General features: G+C 51.1%; 1 long non-coding RNA gene across 2 annotated transcripts in view; it reads right to left on the bottom strand.

Moving 5' to 3' along the window:
• The window catches only part of LOC309643048, a 161,693-nt gene that overhangs the window by 122,450 nt on the left and 23,602 nt on the right, over positions 1-15,641 (bottom strand). For both annotated transcript variants that reach the window (XR_014253505.1, XR_014253506.1), the window contains one exon: positions 7,211-7,360. This is a non-coding gene — a long non-coding RNA (uncharacterized lncRNA). The remainder of the gene's footprint in view (positions 1-7,210; positions 7,361-15,641) is intronic.

Raw genomic sequence — 15,641 nt, 5'->3', positions numbered from 1 at the left:
CTGTGGAATTGGGTTTTGAATCTAGGCAGCTGAATACTAGATCCTGCTCTTTTTTTTTTTTTTTTTTTAACATACTTAGCACTCACTAAGTACCAGCCACTGTTTTAAGTCCTTTTACATGTTTTAATTCATAGAATCCTCACAATTACCATGGCAAATAGTATATCTCACAAGACTTGTACAATGTGACTTTCACAAGAGGTGGAGTCTATTTCCTCTCCCTTTGAATCTGGGCTGGCCATGTGATTTATTTGACCAATAGACTTTGACAGAAGTGACACCTTGTGACCTCTGGGCTTAGGCCTTAAGAAGTCTTGCAGCTTCCATAATTACCTCTTTGGAAGTCAGCTACCGTGTAAAGAAGTCTGAACTATCCTGCTAGAGAGGCCAGTGAAGGGAGGGAGGCCCTGCAGGATGAGAGGCCGCCTGGAGGAGAGCTAAGGCTTTCCAGCCAATCGCCAGCATCAACCATCAGACATGTCAGTGAGGCCAACTTAGATGCTGTGATCCCAGCTGCGTTTCCAGATGAATGCAGCTGCAAGAGTGAACACAGCCAGCACCATGGAGAGCAGAAGAACCTCCCATCATGGAAAAAAATATTTTTTAAAATCATTGTTGTTTATAGCCACTAAGATCTGGGGTGGTTTGTCATATAGCAATAGATAGCTGAAACAAATAGGGTGTGTACTTCTGTTTCCTTATTTTACGAATGAGAAAAATGAGGCAGAGAGGGGTTAAATAAATCACCTAGGATTAAGCCACTAATGAGTGACAGAGCCAAGGCTTGAGATGAGGCACTCTGGCTCCAGAGACCACACAAATAACCACTAGGGTGTGATAAGCTGGAAAAGGGCCCCTCAAAGGAGTCCTAATCCTAATTCCTGGAACCTGTGAACATGTTACCTTACAGGGTAAAAGGGCCTTTACAGATGTGATTATGTTAACGGTCTTGCGATCAGGAGATTATCCTGGATTATCTGGGTGGGCCCAGTGTAATCACAAGGACCCTCATAAGAGGGAGGTGACAGGGTCAAAGTCAGAGAGAAAGGTGAGGGGAGGCAAGCGCATGAACCAAGGAATGAGGACAGCCTTTAGAAGCTGGAAAAGGCAAGGAAGGAGATTCTCCCCTAGAGCCTCCAGGAGGAACCAGCTCTGTCAACACCTTGACATTAGCCCAGTGAGACCCATTTTGGACTTCTGACCTCCAGAACTGTAAGATAATAAAATGTGTTGTTTTAAGCCACTAAGTAGCATAGGAAACTAGTACAGGGGGCCTCTCCTATTTTAAGGGAGTTGGATCCCTCCCATAGGCTCCAGCCAGACCAGTCTCCTTATGGTCTCCTGTCATGTTTCATGCTTCTGTTCTTCTCTGGTTCTTGAATATCTCTTTTCTCCCCATCTATTTAATTCATTTCTACCCACTTCTTCCAGGAAGTCTTCTTTGACCATCCTGAATCACACTGCTCTGTCCTAACTCTATAGCACTTGATGTTTTGCACCTTCTCACTCAGCACTAATATCAGTGCTAATGTGTTGGCGAGCAGCCCAGTGACATTTTTACGAGTGTGAGTCATTGAGTCTGAGGACATAAGGCTGGAGAGGCCCTTAGAGAGTCTATCCCTTCATTTTACGGATGATGAAACTGAGACCCGAGGAAGGGAAGAAAGTCACTTATCCAAAGTCACATAGCCAGGGCTTAAAGACAGTCTTCTGACTTCAAATTCATAAGCTCATTCATTCAGCAAGTACTTATCAAGCCCTCATTATGGGCCCAGCACTGAGCTAGGTGCTGGGAATCACTGACAGTCATAAGCAGATAAGGTCTCTGCTCTCACAGGGGCCTCCAATTTGTGAGAGAGATAAACATTTATGCAATAATCACACAGATATATAATCACTCACCACGATAAGTGCTAGGAAAGAAAGTTCCATAAAGTGAGCTGTGGAAGGGCAAAATACAGGGAACTATTTTAAACTGGAAAACCAGGGAAAGCTTCTCTGAAGAGGCAACCATCGAGCAGGGATGTGAATAATGGTGAGTAGGGTTAACTAAGGTCTTTCTAGGGGTAGAGGGAAGGAGAAAAGTGTTTTAGGCTGAAGAAATGGTGTGTGCAAAGGCCCTGGGGCAGGAGGGAGCAGAACAAGGGGGAAAAGAAGGCCAGGATGCCTGGAGAGTAAGAGTGACAGGGAGAGAGAGCTGAGGCTAGAGGAGTCCATAGGGTCAGACCATAAGGGCCCAAGAGGCCACAGTGAGGTTTTGATCTTAATCCCAATGGCAATGGGAAGCCATAGGAAGATTTTAAGCAGAGCAGTGACATGATCAAATTCACATGATATTTGAATTTTATGGTGTTTTTCCCCTGCCAGGGCCTTCCGTTATCTCTATAGACATGTTAGAGATCATCATTACAGGGAGTTTTATGCCACTCTCTATTCCACTCCGTGCCTAGCCTTGTACGAAGCAGGTGCTCCATAAATATGTGTTGATTAACCTCTCAGCAGCATGTGACACTGCGGATCATTCCCTCCCCCTTGAAGTGTTTGTTCTCAGGCTTCTGTGCTGCTGCATGCTCCGGCTTCTCTCAATCCTCTGACCACTCCACCTTCCCACCACCCCATTTTAAGCATTTCTCACTGTTTCATCTTCATCCTCTTTCTTCTTTGTCCACACTCTCCCCCTTGGTCAGCCTGTGCCTCCCACAGTATCGATCTCTTCCTTCTGAGCAGAATTTAAGTCGCATGAGGGCTGGGACTTTGTCTGTCCTGTCACTGTTGCATCCGCAGGGCTTGGCACAGTGCCTGGCACCCAGCAGGCACCCAGAAAATTATTTGATGGGGGTATATACTGTACGATTCTCTTAATATGAAGCTCAAGAGCAGGCAGAATGAATCTATGGTGATTAATGTCAGAATAGTGGTTGCCTGTGGGGAGATAGTGACTGGGAAGGAGCACAAGGGAACTCGTAGGGGCTAGAAATCTTGATCTGAGTGGTGGTAGCACATGTATCTGCATACGTAAAAGCTCATTGAGCTGTAAGCTTAGGATTAATGTTCTTTATTGTATGTGTGGTATAGCTCAATAAAAAGTGAAAATTTGTTAATACCACCACTCTCCTGAGAGGGAATTCCTAATTTCTAACTGCTTTGTGTGTCTATCTAGATGTCCACCTCATGATCTTCCCCAGCCTCCCAAATCAGCTCTCCTCCTGATTCCCATTCCTAGTGTTGTCAGCACTATGCTCCCAATTATTTAGTTTCCAAACCTCAGAGCCATCTTGTTCCCACACCACCCCTTCTTCTATCCTGCCTCACCCAGCTTTCCAAGACACATAAACACAAGTGGTCCCGTGGTTATACAGAATTTTAAGATGGCCCCATGACTTTCACCCACTGGTGTTGCTCCTGTGTTTACAATATAGGGCAAAAGGGAGATTAAGTGTGTGGGGGATGCTAATCTAATCACAGAGCTCTTTAAACTCAGAGAACTTTCTCTGGCTACTGGCAGAAGAGGAAGTCAGAGCTATTCAAAGCACAAGAACATGCACTATTGCTGCCTTTGAAGGAACTAAGAGTGAGTCCCAGCTAACAGCCACTAAGACAATGGGAACCTAAGTCTTACAACCACAAGGAACTGAATTCTGCCGACATGAATGAGCATTGAAGCAGATTCTTTCCCAGAGCCTCCAGATAAGAACCCAGACTAGCTGACTAGCCTTGTCAGAGCCCAAAAAAGAAACCAATCCAGCCCACTCAGACTTTGACCAATAGAACTATGAGATCTTAAAATGGTTGTCTTTTTAAGCCACTAAGTTTGCCGTAAATTGCTACAGCAGCAATAGAGGACTAATACCTATCTTAAATTCCATCTATTCACAGCAGCCTTTGTTGTCGTCCCTTCCTTCCCATTACTTTGGTCCCACTATAGCTCAGACTCTCTGACCTCACTGCTGCCCAACTGAAATATTAATCTCTGGGCCTCTCTCCCCAACCCATCCATCCAACTCACTGCCACCAGATTCCAAAGTCACAACCCTGATCACATCCTTCTTTTGCTCAAAAAGCTTCCACGACAGTGTAGCTTGTTGGTTACACTCTGAAAACCAGAATGCAGGGTATAAAGCCCAGCTCTGCCTCTAAGTAGCAGGTAACCCAGATCAAATTGCTTAACTTCATCCATAACTTGGGAGTGAGGGCACCATCCTCACAGGGTAGTTGCAAGGATTAAATGAGATATGCATGCGAAAAATAGTTATGCATGGCCCAGCAAAGGTAGGCACTCCACTCTATGAATCAAAGACTATCAAAGATTCCAGGTGGCCAACTGGTTAAACTTTTCATCTTGGCCTTACATTCACACCCCATAGGCTACACACACACACACACACAATCTCTCCAGCCTTTTCTCCCACTCCTCTTCTGTTAGTCCCATCCTTTTCCCTCCATCTTCATCACCACTCCCTTCCATCACATTATCACCTTCTATTCTGAGTGGTCTCCTCATATTCACAGACCTCCATTCTCTGCAGTCAGCAGGGACTGCTGAAAACACAAGCCTGACCATTTCACTTGTAGGTTTAAATCCTTCCATCGCTCCTCATTGCTCTCAATATAAAGTCTAAAATTCTTCCCACGACCGGGAAGGCCCTGGACAGCCTGGCCTGCCAACATCTCCAGGCCCCTTCCCTTGCTTTCTGTACCTGTCCCTCATACTCACCAGGCTCCTGCTAACCCTGGGCCACCCACCTCTTGCTGTTCCCTCTTCTTGGAACACTCTTCTCTTCCCTCTTTGCCTAGTTGACACCTATTTGTCCTTCCAATCCATAATTCAGTGGGAACTTCCTCTACAAAGCCTTCCCTGACCTCTCTGGTGAGTCCAAACGTCTCTAGTAAAAGCTGCAAAGGCCTGCTCTTTTGCAGACCTTCTCATTAAAAAAAAAAAAAAAAAAGAGGTAACATAACTCTTCACTGTACTTATTTCCACACCACAAGGACTCGGGCTGTTTCTGTTTCTGATCACCATCATGTCCAAAGAGCAGAGCAGAGTGCCCAGTCCAGAATCTGGCCTCAGTAAATGCATGTTAAAGGAATGAATGAAAGAAACGAGTACAATCTGCTCAACTGGATTGCTTTTCCCACAGATGCTTTCTCGTCTCCACGCCTCTGCTCACTCATGTCACTACACTTGATATGCTTTCTGGCCAACTCTGTTTCCTATAAATCCAACCCACCCCTGGCAGACTCTGCCAAGTAATCTTGCTCAACATGTGAGCCCACAGTGGCTTCCACCTCCATTCCTCCCCCTGCCCCACCACAAGCATCTAAGTTTGTATGACTTCTTTCTGATTGTGAAAATAATGTATGCACATTGTAGACCTTTTAGCTAACGTAGATAATGCAGAAAATATAAAAGAAAAAACTAAAACATTTCAAATACCACTCCCCATGATAACTGCTACTTTTATTATAGAGTATGTCCATTCTTTTCCCATATATAATCATGGAAAATGTTTAAACCTCGCACAAATAAATCTCATTTTTTAAAAAAAGTTCAGACAAGTTCAAAAACTTGCTCAAGATCACACAGAAATGGTAAAAACAGAACCAAGATGAGGAGACCAGCCTCCAGCCTCCCCTTGCTCTCACCATCCCTCCCAGCGCATCTCCCTCTCCATCTCCTCCTACTCCTCTTATATCAGAGCTTACTCCCTTGAAACCCAAAGCCAAACTCCCTCTGACACCGTCCCTTTAATCCAGCAATTCCACTTGAAGGATAGTCACTTTGTACAGTGGTAGAAGACCAGTAACAAACTAAATGTACATCAATACTGGTTTAACAAGTAGCAGTACATCTTCACAATGGGACACTATGCTGTTGTTCTAAAGAACAGGGGAGATCTTCATGTATTACTCTGGAATAATCTCTAAAATAATTTGTTAAATTAAAAAACTAAGATGTGGAACAATGTGTATAGTTTGCTATCATTTATGAATGTAGAAAATATTTCTACAATGTGTATGTACAATATTTCCACACACAAAAACGACACCAGTAGTTACTTCTGGAAAGGAGAATATAGGAATTGAAAGGTAAGAAGGGACATAATTTTCGCCTTATATCCACGTATTATGTTTATCTTTTTACCATACCCATGCCTTTAGTAAGTAAAAAAACAAAAACAAAAACAAAATTTTCCAGACTTTTTCTGATCATCCCCCGAGCCCATCTTCACTCTATTATGTGAAGGTGTGTGTGTACCTCCTGGGGACACAGGTGTGCCCTGCTCCCCTCTTCTGATGGGGACCTCCCAAATGAGGCTCACACATGGACCATTTTCAGAGATGGAAGACCTTGTCTCTTCCACCAGAAGAGCAGGAATCTTTAGTCACTTGAAGGCCAAGGACTTTCATTCTAGCCCTGGCTCTGCCATTCACTAACTGTGTAACCTTGGACAAGTCATTGGACCTCTCCGAGGGTAAGTTCTGTCTCCTCTGTCAGCCAGGTGAAGAGTTCTCCATCAGCCCCCTAGCTTCCAGATTTTCAAACAGTCTGTCCCTTCTGCCTATAAAATACTGCTCCCTTCCCTGTTTTGGTAGCTCCTACCCACCCTTCAAGACAGCTTTCATATCACCCTAGAGGAAAACCTCCCTAATCTCTTAGTCAAGGAGATTAAACTTTGTCACAAGCCCCATCACACTTGGTCAGCATGACTTGTTCAGTGTTTCCCTTCTCAGAGTACAAGCTCCCTGAGGACAGGAACCATGCTGTCCTTATCACACCTAGCCCAGTGCCTGCCACATGGTTCGGGCTCAGGAAATATTTGCTCTGAGAGTAAATGGACATTGCCCTTGTCCAGACCCTCCCCCCCAGATCCTACGTCCTGATAAGACTTTAGCAGCCTTCCCGGCCACTCCAGGAAGAGGGGTGTCAATGGGGATCAGATCACTCCATTGCCACCCTTCCCCTAAAGTCTCTCCGCCCACCTAGGGCATCAGAGCCTGAACTCTTCCCCACCAGCACATCCACAGCCTCCTGTAGGAGCAAACTCCTGTAGGGTCCAGCCTGTTTAGGCCTATCCTCCAGGGCAGGGCCCCACCTAGGCCAAGGCAAGGGCCCAGACCCATTCCCTGCCCCCAGCCCAGCCGGAGAACGCGGTGGCCCAGCCCAGCCTGGCGGGCCCGGCCCATCAATCGTGCTCCCAGGGGTACAAACCAATTTCTCTTGCTTTTCCGAGCCCGTCTCCCTGGCGGAGCCTGGAGGAGCCTTCAATCGCATTAATCCCAGCCTGGCGGCGGTGACGAAGACGGATTTCTCCACCAAACGATCCATTTGTATCTCTCGTGCACTCACTTGGTTTTTTTTCTGTGCGGATGTTCAAAATATCATGAAAAAGGCGTTAGTCGGCTAGCTGTGGCGTAGCGAAATAATAGAGTGATCCGGCAATGCGCTCCTGACCTTGCAGGACAGCTAATCCATCCGCACATCTATCTTAATTATTCCCGGTTACAAAAGAGAAACTCCACCATCCATTCATTCCAGGCTGGCAATTCCATTTTCCACCCCCACTCACGCCCCATCCTTTCTCCACCATTCCCCTAGCCATATAGGCCCATTCACCAGGGCTACAACAGACTCTCCCCACGGCAGCCCAGTCTAGCCAGGCCTGAGCCCAGCCTGTGGCAGCCCAGCCCCTAGCCGGCTGCTCCATGAGATCAGAAGAGAGGCACTCTGGCTCCCTTCCCCAGAACTCTGACACCCCTCCATTGGAGGAAGGCTAGCTACCAACCGGATTGAGGCACAGCCAGGACACACACACACACACACACACACACTGATACCCTCACAAAGGCAGCCATAGACTCAATCTCATCCAGACTCTGACATTCAGGCCACCTCTCACACAGACACCAGCAGACAAGCCCACCCCCTCCCCACCCCACCCCAGGCCATTTTAGCTCTCCTGCTACCCTGGCACAGACGCTGGGACAGATGCTAGGATGGGCATTTTGACTAAGGGCAAGCTCCATAGAGGATGTCTTAGTCTGTCTGTCTCCCACCCCCAAAGCCAAAGACCCCACCCACTATATCATCTCAGTCTACTCATTACAATGCAATACAACCTGGGCAGCTGGAGGAGCAAGGTGTAGTATGAGAGAGGAAGAAAGCAAAAGGGGAGGAGTGAGGAGAAAGAGTTTGAGCAGAGATCCTGCAAGTGGGACAGAAAGGAAGAAGGGAAGGGAGTTTGGGGTGGTGTCATGAGAAGGTCATTGAAATGGTATGTGGTTTGTGTAACACAATTTGAGCTAATGGTACCAGATTCACTTTGGGGATGCCTGCGCCAGTCTCTAAAGCCTTTTCTAATTCTACTCCTTAATGTACAATTTTCAGATCCCTCATTCTAATGATTTTAATGCAATCAGCAAAACTAGGCATGTAATTGTCTTGGCTCTGTGTTTGGCTATGGTAGCTCCTGGGAACCCTGGCTCCCAGTTCCCATGCCCTCCTCCGCCAGTCCTTCCCTCCCTTCCCTTTCACCCCTCCCTTCAGCCTCAGTCAACAAGTCCTAATGAGACTTCTTCAGCTCTCGTGGGCTGTGAGAGAAACAGAAGGAGTTTCAGTCCCCGGCCTCATGAAGCCCAGATCCGACTGAGGAAAGGCCACAGGGCATCTAGGCCAGAACTGGGCAATGGGGACTGTCTGCTGGCCCAGCCTGGCTAGACTGGTGGGGTTAGAGAAGGAGGAAGGCTTCCTGGAATAGCTCCGTGGGCTCTCCCTCCCCTTCCCAGAAGCAGCAGGCAGCCTGGGCTGGGCCTGGGGGGCGGTGTGCAGGGGAAGGACCATTTGTCCTGAGACAATGGCAGAGAAGGGGTCTCCAAGCGCTGTTGAGAGCCAATTTGTAGTGGTGACGGCGAGGTTGCTCCAAAGGCTGGGAACAGCTGGAGCTCTGGGTGACTGATGGCTGGGCCCAGGAGAGGGGCCATTGGTCTGGCAGACACAAAGGCCCCGATGGTGCGCGGGTGGGGCCCGTCAAAATCATTAAGTGCCGAAGATGGGAGCCCCAGACTTCAGATGGGACCAGTGAGTGGGGGGAAAGAGGTCAGGAGCCTGCGCCTCCCTCCCTGCAGCCCCTCCTCCATCCTCCATCCCTGCTTTGGAAACTCAGCCACCCACACCCCTATTATCATCTTATTTGCATAGACACCCCACCCCCAGCCTTCCAGGTCCCTGGTCTTACTCCATTGAGCGTCCAGGTTCCAGTCCTATTTGAGCAGCTCTGGCTCTGGGGCCAACCTGGGCCTGGCTGAGCCTCCCCGATCCTCTTTGGGGGACTCGCCCACCCTCAGGCACTACATTCGCTAGCCAGTGGCCTCATCCACTCATCAGGGTACATGACATCCTTAATTCAACGCCAGGAAAGACCTCCCTCCATTCCAAAGGGAAGAAACCGAGGCCCTGGGTGGTGACTTCTCTCGCTTCTCCCTCCACGTGGGAAATGCTTCCCCCACTCGACCTTCCCCAAGGGGGAGGGAGGGGCAGTGACACTCGAGAAACCCGTCTCCTCCCCATCCTCCAGCCCCGCCCCCGCTCTGCGGCGCTCCCGGCAGGGGAGGGAAGCAGTGACCCGGCCAGGTGGTGATGATGCGGCCGGCCGCGCTGGTCACTCTTGGCCGCTCCCCGCGCGCAGCCCGACCCCCCTCGCATGGGTCACGGCGCCGGCAAAACTCCCTGACACAGAAACGCCTCGGGGCCTGCGCGTGTCGGGAACAATCCTCCGCCTGATGGGAAGCGACAGCCCGGCTCCGCCTCCCTCCGCTCCCTTCCCTCCCGCGGCTCCTCCCCTGCGCCTCGCTCACCCGCCTGCTGCGGGCCCAGCACTGTCCGGCGGGGAGCCCAGCAGGTGCCCCCGGCCCCCTCACCGCAGCCAGACAAGTCGTCACCCAGCCCTCCCGTGCGTCCTGGGGTGGGGAAAAGGGAGGAGGAGCAGCGTCTCCCTCGCTGCGGCCTCAGACCCGAGGTGAGGGGAATGGGGACCAGAGGGGCCCCGGAGAGGCACATGGCAGGGGCCAAGCAGGCAGCCGAACAGTTTGCATTGCACGACCCCACTTCTGCTTTCACCATGTTCACATAAAGACTGGAAAGAAATATACCAACTTGTAGAGGGGGTCTCCCTGGGTGTAAATTGACAGGTGGGTTTTCCTTTCTTTTTCCTTATCTATATCTCCTGAGCTTCCTTTGTCTTTGTCTGTGTGTGTTTGCAATAAATATATCATGTGTGACACTCCCCCCAGGGGTATAACAGCCACACCAGGGCAGAGGGGTTGTTGGAGGGAAGCTCTGTCCCAGACCCCAGGCCCTGGCACTGATTCAGCCACAGGGAGGGAGGCTAGTGCACTCTGGAAGGGCTGTGGGTGAATGACCCCTCACTGGGGGTCCTGCCCCTCCTCCCACTTTCCCTGCAGAGGCTGGGGGTATGTGGGGAGGGGCTCTGGCTTCGGGAGACAGGCCCAGATGTACAAAAGTAGTCTCTCAGCATTTCCTCACACATGGACACTCAAGGACACTCAGGGGTACGCTGACATGCTGGCACACACCCACACACACTCACACATGCATTCACACACCTATAAACATATCCTTGCAGTCATGGCCACACACCCAAGAACGCACTCACGCACAGGTAGGCGCTCACAGGAGCACCTGTGGCCCTGCTGTACTCACACACTCAGCCTGCCCCTCACAGTCCCTGCCAAACACCACCCAGTCATGGCCTCCTGCTCACATCCTTCCTCCAGCTCAGACCCTTCAGGGAGTGAAGGCCTCCGTTCACTTCAAACGCCCTCATTCATCCTTCTCCAGCTGTTTTGCTGCTTACCTCAGCCCAACCTTCTCCCCACCATCGGGCTCTCCTCTCCCTCTCCGCTAAGCTCTTACTTCTTGGTGCTGAGCTACAAGACCCCTCCTGCCTTCCACCTATGAAATGATGACCTGCCCAGCCCCACCACAGAGCCTTCCTCCTCCTCCACTCCTACTCCTCCCACCTCACTCCTACCCATGCTTTGTGGCCTAGCCTGGGGCCCAGATTCCCCGGAAGCCTCCCCTCCTGAAGACTGGCTCCCCCTGGGACTCCTATCCCCTGACTTTACCCCTCACTCAGGTGACATTCCTTCTGCGCCTTCACCTTTGATTCTCTCTTCATGGTTGTGAATCCTGTGAGCTCCTACAAAACAGGGGCAGATCCTGACTTCGTCTTGCATTTCCCTTACCCCACACACCTGCCTAGCAGTCCCTCAGCCGTATTCCTTGATGAACGAATGAATGAGTTAAAGGATGTTTGTGAACATGGCTTGTCTTGGTGTTGAGTGTGACCGTGTGTGAATGAAGAGGAGGTGGGAGCAGAGGCAGCTACATGGGGTAAGTACCACTGCCTGATCCCTCTGCTTAAGTACGAACAACCACTGCACTCCTCCCAACTACCCTACCTGGGAGGTGTCCATTTTATAAAGAATCAGAGGCTCAGAGAGGTTATATTATTTCCGAAAGATCACAAGGCTGGGAGTGGCAGACTCTAAGGCCAAGGATACTAGCTGCGCCTACCTCCTTCCTCATGGCCCAGGCTAGTGCAGTGGCAGGGGGTGGAGCTGCTTTCTGATAACCATACTGCCCCACCCAACCTCTCCAGAATGAGGGGGCCTCTGGTCCCCTCTCCACCATGGGCCCTAAGTCTATCTCCTTCTTCCCAAGCCCTTTCTTCGGTTCTAATTCCCCTTTCTGCCCTCTCTGTTATATAATCTCTGCCCAAGCTAACCATCTCCTCAGTGTTCCTTGAACACATTTCCAGGAGCAAGAAAACAAAGACTACAGTCTTGGTTCCATCACTGACTAGCTTGTGGCCTTGAGCAAAGCACTAGTCACAAATTTACTCTGGCTTGGTTTTCCCCGAGTGTGTGGAGTGGGATGGGCCTTGTGTAGGTGCTGTCTCAGGTTCCCTGCAGTGTCTGCAATCTGGGCTCCAGTCCCTGGGGACAGGAGGGCAAGAACCAGCCAGCATCTTACCCACCCTGGCCCACCCCCAGGCCCCCAGAGGGGTTTGGGCTGAAAGAGGGCTGGAAAATGCTGTGAATTAATTACCATCAGACCTCCGGCCGCTGTTCATCTCTGTAAACAAACATTTTAATATGCAGTAATTAATTACATCTGCCACACCGACACTCCTCTCGTTCATCCTTCTTCAGCTTTTCTTCTGCTCACCCTGAACCAACCTCCTCCTCCCAGCTGGGGCCTGAGAACCCAGGCAGGGCCCCCTCCCACCATCTCCCCAGCCTTCTCCCCCCACCACCAGATGCAGGTGCTCACATCTGCCCTCCTACTCTGCAGCTTTTGTTCCTTTTTCTATTTCTCTAATACCTGTCTGTCTTTCTGACAGCCCTTTGTCTCTAGTTCTCTCTGCCTGGATTTCCCTCCGCAACAAAGTTTAATGCCAGGGACACATTCTGGGAGAGAGAGGAAAATGAGGAAGCCAGAGAGAGGAAAATGAGGAAGTCAGTGGATTTGCCCCAGGTGCCTCAGCACATGAGCACATGTTTCAAATCCTTGGTGGTCCAGGACCAGGCTGATTTACAGGGATTATCCAAAAGCCAAAACAGACCCTGTTCCAGAAGTAGCCCTCCTGGCCCTAAGAGCTCCTAAGAGTCTTCCTGCCCCTGTCTTTTCTGTCTCACTCCCAGCCTCCATAGCAGCTCAGTGTGAAAAACAGAGAGGACACATCTACCCAGCTGAGCAATTACTCTTCATAATTACTTTTCACCGTCTCCAAGGGCCAGGAGTACCACCACTGGATCCACCTTCGGCGTCCCAGCCCTCCTCGGCCTGCCTACCTCCCAAGGGTAGGCAGCCAGGTACGGTGGGAGTGTGGGCGGTGCCCGTGGTAGGGAGCGTACCCCTTTTCAGGGAGGTTCATTCTGCCCTGCCTGGAGTCTGGGTGGGAGCCGGGGAACCAACGCTGGATCAGAGGCGAGAACGCCAGATGAGAATGAGCGGGGCCAGCTGCCCAGGGTTCGGAGCGACAAGAAGGGTGGGAAGAGGACCAAAGGTCCGAGAGGTCCGGCCCGGGCGGCCCGCCCCTGGGGACCCGGGAGCGGAGTGGGCGGGGTAGGGCGGGCGCCACCAGGCGTGGCGCAGGGAACCGAGCAGAATGAAATGCAGATGCAAAACGTGCTCGTAAGAGTTTCCTCTCTCTCCCCATCTGCCAAAGCCGAGATTTTAATCTTTAATCCATGAGCAATCAGCGAGCAGCGGCGAATGGCACATTACAGATGTTTTACTGTCGCTGGCGCTCTCAGCTTCCGCGCTCCGCACAGGCGCGCGGGGCGCCCCCGCCCCTCTTCGCCTTGCCAGCTCACACCCCTCCCCCTCCGGTCCCTCTTCCCCTCCCCCTAACCCCCAGGTTGTGGTTTAAAGATATTCCCTCACCTGCATGCTCCTGGTCCGAGGTGGAGCTGGGAATGGGGTGCAAGGCCGTTAACCCTTGCTAGCGGAGCTGGGCCTCCGCTGGTGACGCAGGGGCACTGGCGGGGAGGGGGCGGCCTTCAATATTGCGTTGAGGCGAATTCCCCGCCAGGTCCAAATTGGGGGCGCGAGGAGCGGGGCATCGAGTGCCCTGCTGGCTGAGCTGTCCCACCTCCAGTCCCATTCCCCGACCCCACCTCCGGGGCCGCTCGCGGCTCCTGCGATTAGCGCTCCAGATGTTCGGCTGCGCTGGGGCTATTTCCAGATGTTGGACATCTCTGTTTTCACGTGTGGGACCATGCTCCCCTCTGCATGATGAGGAAGGAGAGTACCTCGTGGTCCGATCTGGGAGTCCCTAGGGAAATCTGACGGGGTAGCTTCTTGAAGACCAGCTGAAAAAACCTCACATCAGTTGGGGGAGTAGTGCCCTCTGTCAAATGGGAGTAGGAGTCTCTCCCGCTTCTTGGGAGCTTGAGCAGGAGGAGGAAGATGAGAAGCTCTGGAGTCCTTATCAAGCCCTGAGGCCAATTTGCTCCCGCCAGCTTCTAAAGGATCACCGAAAGCCACAGGAATGTTACTCTGCCTCCAGCTCAGAAATCCTTAGCAGTGATCCCAGTTTGCAAGTTGTGCGATTATTTGATTAATATCTGTGACTTCCAGTAGCCCATAAGTTCCATGAGGCCAAGGACTGTGTTTTTACTTATTGTGTTCCCTGGGTCTAGCACTGGGCCTCAGTAGGTGCTCACAGTGGATGCTCAATAAATATTTGCTGACTGAACGAAGGCATTCAGGTCTGCTGTAGTCTTGGATAATATTTTCTTGTGCCCTTATCATTGAAGACAGGCCCTTCACCCCATGCTCCTAAGCATGCACACACAATCCCCCTCTATGGAGACTCCTCTCAAACTGCAGGCCTTGTCTTTCTAGAAAACAGCCCATTTTTTCCCCTACCTCTATGGCGGGTCTTTCCCATTAGATAGAAGAGGACCCCAGGGCAAGATATGTCTGACACTAAGCTAGGGCTTCTTTGGCCAGCTGCCTTCTCTCCCCAGGCCCCAGAAGCTAGGAGGACCCTCTGACTTAGCCTTCCCGTGACTCTTGGACATCCTCTCCCTGCCCCCAGCTGACCCCTTCCGTCTGCATGACCACAGACACCGTAACCCTCTCTGATATTCCTGTTCCCTAGTGGTTCCAAACATACTCCCAATCCCAACAGAGCCCCAACCTAGTCCAAAGCCCCGTTTCACTAAGCATGGTCCATCCCATCACCGAATCTCCCCACTCTCCATCCCAAATGGCTTCTGGTCTTCTGAGAGGAAAAAAGGGAAGGATGTGGAGACTGGAAATGCAGAGGATAAAGAGGTGGAAAAGAGAAAAGCCTGCGAGGAAACCTAGACGACTGGAAGAAGAGGGGCAGAGAAGGGCACAGAGAACGGAAGAAGAGCGCCTTAGAAATAGAGGACAGAGGCAGACGTAAAGACAGAAGAGGCAGAAACAGTGATTGGCAGAAGCAGCCAAAGAGGCCCAGACGGACAGACAGAAAGAGGGATAGAAAAGAGGGAGGGTGCGCTGGGGCCTGAAGAGTGGAGACTCGGACTCAGGGAGCCGGAGCAGCAGCGTCGGGGAGGGAGACACCAAGGGGCGAGGGTCCGGGATGGGGCGAACCGCCGCGAGCCCGGTCCTGCCCTAGCCGGGCGCCGCCTGTCGGAGCCGCCCCGGGCCTAGGCCGCAGGGCCCACAGGCGGGCGGCCCTGAGAGGCGGCGGCGAGGGAAGCCGGAGTGAGAGGCAGCCGAGCCGCATGTGTGTTTTTATTATTATTATTTCTGATTAAAGAGGAATTCATCTCGTATCTGCCTCCTGCCAGGGGCCGAGGCGCCGCCATTGGGGTTAACGGTGCGGAAGAATACAAAAAAATTTCATTGAGGAGGATTATAAAAGTTACTAGCTGGAACATTAACAGAAGAGTAACTTGTAAAAAATGCAATATTACAATATTCACAAGGACGGCAGAGCGTGGTAAAGCTATAAAATTCAACATTAAAATCTTCCACAGCCTAGATAACCTAGTTAACAAACATGGTATTGGAACTACTTTTCTGTTAGGGATTATGCATACCAGCCGGGAGCTGATCACAC

This window comes from Balaenoptera physalus (genome assembly GCF_965194825.1).
Source record: "Balaenoptera physalus genome assembly, chromosome: 14".
Lineage (NCBI taxonomy): Eukaryota > Metazoa > Chordata > Mammalia > Artiodactyla > Balaenopteridae > Balaenoptera > Balaenoptera physalus.
This window is presented reverse-complemented; position numbering and strand designations above follow the sequence as displayed.